The sequence below is a fragment of the Pinus tabuliformis genome, chromosome 1_1 (genome assembly GCF_031772625.1).
Source record: "Pinus tabuliformis cultivar Carrire ecotype Pingquan chromosome 1_1, CPIR1, whole genome shotgun sequence".
Classification (NCBI taxonomy): domain Eukaryota; kingdom Viridiplantae; phylum Streptophyta; class Pinopsida; order Pinales; family Pinaceae; genus Pinus; species Pinus tabuliformis.
In genome coordinates, this window is record NC_142297.1 from 991,558,124 (window position 1) to 991,566,066 (window position 7,943).

Sequence of the window (7,943 nt, forward strand, 5' to 3'; positions counted from 1 at the left end):
CCCAACTGGGAGACCCACAACCTTATAGGCCTTACATGCCAAAAACAAAAAGAACTAACAAGACACTAGATACCATAATTAGCCATCAGAAGTGATAGAGGATGGATTATCAAGACCTGTCCTTAGAGGAGGAGGTGGGCGATAAAGAGAGTGTACATGTTTGTCAAAATGACCATGTAAGGACTCCATCTTCTCAATTTTGTCTGTTAGAATATTTTGATCACACCAAACAACCACAATTCGTTCACGACCATGACATTGAATATAATGGATTTCCTCCATCTTGGCCATAATTGCCTCATGTTCTTCTCTCTGGACCTTGTCATGAGATTCGAAAGTTTCCAAGATGGATTAAAGCATATCCTACCACGCTGAATATCTCTGGATGCGACCAACAATTGGATGTCCCATAGAAACCATGCTTCTCACCTTGCCACCATGCCCTCGTGCACTCGAGCCTCATGCACGACCTGAAATTCTACCTTTGCTGCCACCTCCACATCCATGTTGAGATATGGCCCTTTAACCTCTACCACCCATAGGACTGACTAACAACCTTTTTCTACTGCCAACACCACCACCCCCACTAGCTTTTCCTTGACACCACCTCCACCAGCTTCGAAACTGCATACCAACTCCTGTAACGATTGCCAACTCTCTCTCGCTACCCTTGGCACCGACCAATGTAGGCAAGACCTCGGTCAGGAAGGCAAAATTTGTCTTTGACCGCATGAGAGTGTACGAGGAGCAGGGTAGAGGCTTCATCCTGGAAACCTTTCTTAAAACCAGAGACCCAAATCGAGCCCAGACCGTCCCCCAAAACCACCTAGGCAGCGTTGGTACCACGCACCCTATGACAAGATAGATGACCAAGCATTCAACTACAACCACAAGCCCAATGCTCAGCACCCTCACTAGGAGAGGTGAAATTATGCCAAAGCTCCAATGTCCACTGCCTAAATTCACCTCTAGACAACTACAAACCTTAGAAAAAATTGCCCGACAACCTCTCACCAGGAGGGTCCAAAGGAAAGGTAGACAACTATCCACAGGAAAAGCACCACACTTTAACTCCCAGAAGCCCAAGCAGTGCTAGAGCCACTGAACTTCCTCAATTATAATTTTGCGACAAACAACACCAAGATAGGAAAACCAGACAATGCCAATAACAGATAGCTTAATTATGGAAAGCTCCAAATACAAAAGCCAAGCACATTTACCACCTACAGGATGCCAAGTACCACTGGCCATAGCACCACCAACAACACGTAGAGAGCCACCGCAACACCACCCGTAATACCTACACATGAAACTACCTAGGCCTTAAATACAAATACTCAATACCAACTAGTTCTCCAACCAACCAAGCAACTGATCAAACCATGAAAAGGATTCACCAAAGAAGAAAGGATGTAGGTTTTACCTTAAAGGACCGTAGGAGAAGTATCATCCTGATGGAATCTTGCCACCATACTTGCACGACCCATAAAAATAGAACCACAGACCAATTCCAATCTTGTTGAAAGTCAAACATCTTTCTAAGTGCTGCGTAATTGACACTAAATAGCCACTTGAATACAAGTGCCATGAATCCGCGTAATCCTTCTCACGCGGGTGGGGAATGATAGTGCGCACGAACATGGGAAAAATCATTAGCCGTAGCATTATGGGAAGGAAATATGCCTACCCTCCACCACAATTTCCATATGTTGTGAGTCATGCGTCGACCGACAGTGGATAACAGCTATTCATCACCCCCATCGGGGAAATAATATTATCATATTATATTATTATTATTATAAATATTTTATATATTTTTAATATTAATATTAAATTCATATCCATTCACACCTATCAGTGTATATCAACCACATTTAATAATGTGGTTATGAATGTGATTGATATACAACTATATTAATAATTAATAGTTAAATGTGATTGATATACATCTATCATCCTATATAAATAATAATAAAATTATTAATGTTAATATTAATGAATAAATAATAATAAATGTGGCTAGAAAAACCACATTAACAAATGTGGTTGATACATGGCTATTGACGTTTATCAACCACATTTATCAAATGTGGTTGATAAACATTGATAGGCATATATCAACCAAATTTATTATACTGATAGGCATATATCAACTATATTTATTAATGTGAGTGTGATATTTTATAGTTTTGGAGGCCGATATGAAGTACAAACTAGCTATAATTGTTGATAAATATGAATAATTTACAATTATATGTATTTGAATGTAATTCATAAGGAATGGGAATGAAAGAAAGTAAGTAAAAAAATTAAGAGCATTAAATTACCTTGTTGCGACCAACTGGAAATATGTTGAATGTATATGATAAAATATCTCCGATGGTTATGGCTAGAGATGTTCTAGTCGTGTTCATTGTGGCTTGTATGAGACATACTAAAGTAGATGGTATGATTCCTCTTTTCAGCTTCTATAGAAGTATTAAGAGGTGGCAGTGGAACTCATAGCAGGTGAATTAGAGGAGAGCTATAGGTTTGTGTAGTTGTGCATGTGACTGAGAGGATGGAAAACATGATGAAGGGAGGCAATCGTATCTAATGGGATTTGTCCATAAAATTTCCTAACTTGAATAACTAACAATTTGGTCCTTCTCTTGCATTCTGATTGATAAAGGAGAAGCTGAGTTAGAGAATTATATCATTCTTTCAATAGGACACATAGAACAGGAGTTGAGTGATAACGCTACCCAAGTGGGGAGCTATGGATATAAGGATGGATAGAGGATAAAATTATAATATGTACTGTTATGATAAATAAATATTAACCACACAAATAACTCAATAGAGATGTGGCCCAGTGATTCCAGCTACTTGTTGATTGAGAACAAAATATTAAATAGATAATGCTAATAATGGCTACACTTTCTAGAGGATCTGTAGATGTGATATGTCTAATATTTTGTGTATTATGAATCAATTCCAGCAATGAGAATCACTCAATTGTTTCTCTATTGGGACTTATTTGTATAATTAATCATAATTTTCATAGAAATAAATTTTTTAATTTCCTTCTCTATCCATCAAAGTGGCATCAGAGCTAAAGGAGCTCACCATATGTTGGATCTGATTTTTTGGACAACAAGAAAGGGAAAGATGGACCTGATCGAGGGTTTGAAAAACCACCACCATTAAAAATGACCTCATTGTGTGGTCCACTAGTCAACGTTGTTTGTTGAGTGACCCGTGAGCACCATCCATTGTTTGAGGAAACCACTGGAATGGGGGCTGGATAGGCAAAGTAATTCACTTTTCGCAACACTAACATATTCAGTGGAAGATAAGTGCCATCCTATCTCCTTTAGCAAGATCCTATGCAACTTCTTCAATCATTTTTTGCAGTACCAAAAAATTATATTTCTGTTATAACAATAATTGTTTCAATCAAGTGCAATTCTTTATGGCATAGTCACCAAATTCGTTAGTAGAAAAAATTGATTACTTAAAATAAAAATAATTTGGAAGATAAAATGATTTTTTAGATTTTAAAAAACTTTTCTATATTCATTGTTTAAATTGTTTTCCTTTAATTATTTATAAATGGAAACAATTGTCCATATATATAATATTATATAAACAAGAGCTACATAGTGATTACTACCTATGGCTTATCTTAAATATAACTTAATTATACTAAAAACTAATAAAGTAAAATTTTCATCACAAGAATAAAACAACTCCAAAAATATTGTTTAGTTAAATGAATCAACAAATATTAAGAAATATGATTAACTAATATTTTTTATATTAACATATATACACTTTCATCTCTCTCTATCTATATATCTTATATATATATATATATAGACTTCCAAGGAAAAGTATATTGTAATAAGTTTGGGTTAATTAATTAATACTTTGACTTTTAATTAATTTGCAAATTTTTAGAAAATATTTCCAAAGTTTATCAAAGTTTTGGTAAAATTAAATATTAAACTCATCTTTTTAGAGTTTTAAATTATTTTGAAAATTTAAATTTCTAATTTTTGATTGGTGGATAACTGATCTTATGTGGTCTAAAATCAAATTTTTAGAATTAGAAATTTATTAAACAAAAGAAATCCTCTAATCTCCAATTTATGGATTTTTCCATAACTAATATTTTATTTTCCAAAAGAAAAAAAAAAAAAGAAAAAGTCCATTATGTTTTAGGGCTTTTACTAACGATGGAAACTTGCTGATTTAAAAGGAAAAAGCAACAACGCAAGCAACAACATTGTATATTACACTGATTTTTGCCTTGTTTATTTTGTTCATTTTTTCCCTTACCGATTTTTATTATTGAATGGACTTGATTCAATCATTTTCTTCAATAGGCCTTACATATATTATATATTTTCACAATTCAATTTTAAATCATGATGCAATATAAAAAATAAAATTATGACTTAAAAATATATATGAAAAAAAAAATAGGAATCTTTTGCACTCACACTTAAGTCTTTGTGTAGCTAAATTTTTATTTTAATATACTAGATATTGTAATTTTTTTTTTTGGATATTTTACAACATATGAATTCTTTGCCACGCGATTAAAACGACATGGGATACTTCATATTTATTTGATTTTTTTCGACATAAAAATTATAACATAGAATATCCATGCTAAGATCGATCTTAACCACAAATCCTCACCCGACATAGATCCATCCTAAGAATGAATCTCTACTAGCATATATCCATCTTAAGCACATATATACAGATGTTGGTTCTACAACCTAGTGTGAAGGTGATGTGTAAGTATATCCATGCACAATTTGGAGTTGACACATTAGCTGAGAGCGATCAAATTTTTTCACTTGCAAACTTCTTTAGAGCGTTAAATACAATGTGTAATATTTCAGTGTTTAAATTGTATTTTTGAATGCTATACATAATATATATAGGAAAAATAAACTTTTTAACAATAAAATCTTATCTTTTCATCATATATACATAATTTTTAAAAAATGATATATAAGATATACATAATTGAAGTTAAAATATTTTACATAACATGTACATCGAGACCTTTTATTAGCACAAATTAAAATAGTTTTTTATTAATTTTATTATTAATATATTTTTAATTATATGTCAATATTAATTCATATTAGAATAATTTATTAATAACCCACATTGAATTTATTTTTATATACAATCTTAAAATATTTTATTTTAACACACACACACATATAAAGTTGATATCGAGTTAATTAGATAACATAGATCTTTTAATAGTTTATTTAAATGTCTTCTTGAAATATTTTTGAAAAATATAAGGTTTAAAGATGATACTCACACATATTTTTTTTACTTTTGATTACTTTACAATATATTCATTTTTTTAATTATAGTCGACATTATTTTTCTATTTAGAGCATAATTTATTGTTATTTTAAAGGTACTTGTGTCAACTAAATGGCTGGACGAGCGAAAAAACTTACACATCCCTCTCATAGACATACTTACATCTCTGTCATACTGGGTTGTAGAATGAGCCTGTAATACAATTTAAGATAATTTTTTCAATATATATATATATATTTAGCAATATATAAAATATTTTACATAACTTGTGGTATATATTATATATGCAATGTGAGTTATGAATAAAATATTTTAATATGAATTAATATTGGCGTATACCTATGTTAGGATATTTTGACACATAGGAAATAGCTAAGTATAACCTGGTCTAGTGTAGAGTTAGGTAAAGCGTGTTTCTTTACTATGTACTTTTTAAAATTACAATCTGACGATCACGATATGTTCTAGACCTGAAGTGATCTGACAGTTCATTCTCTCCTCGGTATTACCAACACTTGATCTGTGGCTTAACACTCGATTGGTCCATGATCTCTATTTAAATAACATGGAGGGTCATTTGTAAGGGGACCATTCATGAGAGAAGCTTATGTAAATTTTCTTTCTTTTATTAATAAATTGCCTGAAGTGGCTGCATTGCCTTAGGCCATAGACTGTTTCCACCTTGGAGGGTTTTAACCACGTCAAGAATATTGGTGTATTGATCTGTGATCTGTTTGTGAGTAGTGTCCCTTGGTTATCTATTTGAGGAACTTACCCTGTGAATTCCTACATGGTATCAGAGCTATTTGAGGGTTGGATCCGTTAGTGATCCAAATCGGAAGCCGATACAACTGCATCCGACTGTCGTTTCATAGATCTACTATTTTTGACCGCTTTCAGGCTAAGAGGACTGCTCTATTGTGTTAGGAGAATCTGTTCTAGTGAGTAACCTCTTTCGTCTCATGCAAAAAGGTTTCCGGTAGCCCTAACTACGTCATTTTTAAGATCTAGAGGTATACAATCTTTATTTGCAATTTTAGTTATTTTTCTCTCTATTTATTTTGGTTTATTTATCTCTAGGTTTCTTATTACCAGATCTATACCTTTCATTTCTATGTATTCTCTTTGCCCTGCGACTCTGTGCGATCCGGGCAAATCAGAAATAAAAAGGAATGATTTTTTCATGCGTATGGTATTTTCCGCTACGCCTTAGTGTGATCTCAGAAAATCATAAACATTGAGGAAAATATTTAGTTTCCAACGAAAGCTAACTTCAAGCCATAAGGTTTGTTTTTTTTGTATGTCCGTATTGGGTTGTGTGCTTTTTTGCTTTGTAGAAAAAAAAAAGACTTTTTCAACCCAAAACTTCAGTGAAAAAAAATAATTTAAAAGCATAAAATAAATAAATTCCTCTTTCCCAAAAATTAATAACCTTTTAAACTAGCTCACTTGGTCCAAAGTTACTTTATGAGAATAGAGGTCTTAAGTTCAAGTCTTTATTTGTGTTGAGTTATTTTTTCAAAAAGCACATGTAACTTATGTTTTAAAGTTACTTTATTTAAAAGTCTTCTCACCCATTATAAAAAGTGACTCACTTATAATTCTAAACTCTCTTTATCTTTTATTTGAGTTACAATTTAGTGGGTAGCTCATAATATAACATTGTAAAAGTGACTTTCACTTATTTATAAAAGTGGGTCACATAATTTTTTTTTTAAGTGAGCTAATTAGATTAAGTTTGGAAAGGAGGGAGATTTAAAAAAAATAATAACATTATCATTCACTTCCACACATTCACGCACTTCGTCGGTATCTTCAACAATGTTTCAAAAACATTCCATAGTAGCAATCCCAAGAGAAAAACCCAAGCCCTATTAACAATTGGGTTTTGGAACAAAGATGTTGACCATGATTCAATGGTTTCCCAAATACTATTGTGGGATTTGTCGAGTTAACCAAATAGGGATCTGACACTTATCCACGAAACTTCCATCTCTAGATAGGATTTGAGCAGATGTTTCATGCTCTACTCTTGCTCCTAGTAGATTGGGCACCAGCACGGGCCTTCAAAACTTTTTCACCTCAAGAGATTCCAAGTTAAGAGTTAACGATACCGAATCAGGCAGAGAAAACTTCTTACATTGGAGAGAAAAATTCCCACCTCAAATCCTCCACTAGTACAATTCTCGTAGGAGTTCCTTATAATTTTCCATGAGGCCACAAGCTTCCTTAATGGTGAGAATGCCCTAAATTTGATACCCCCATCAAACCCTATCCCCACCCTATGCCACTTGAATTTTCTGGTCTTGTAAAAGTACCTCTAGAGCGTACCATTCTTGGTCGCAATGAAAAATAGTCTATTCATCTTGAGTTTTTCATACCCTCCACTAGTTCCGAGTTGTAACCTCCTTCCAAAAGTCTACAACATCTCTTGCCCCCAACCTCGTAGTACTTTCTTGTAGACCTTGTAGCTCCACTCTATTCTCTAGCCTCACAGATTGTTGCTAGGTTTCCTAACAAAGTTGAGCAGTACCCCCATTCCTCATCTCCCAAAATGAGTGATCTTGGATAAAATATCTTTTTTCAACAGTTGAATTCCA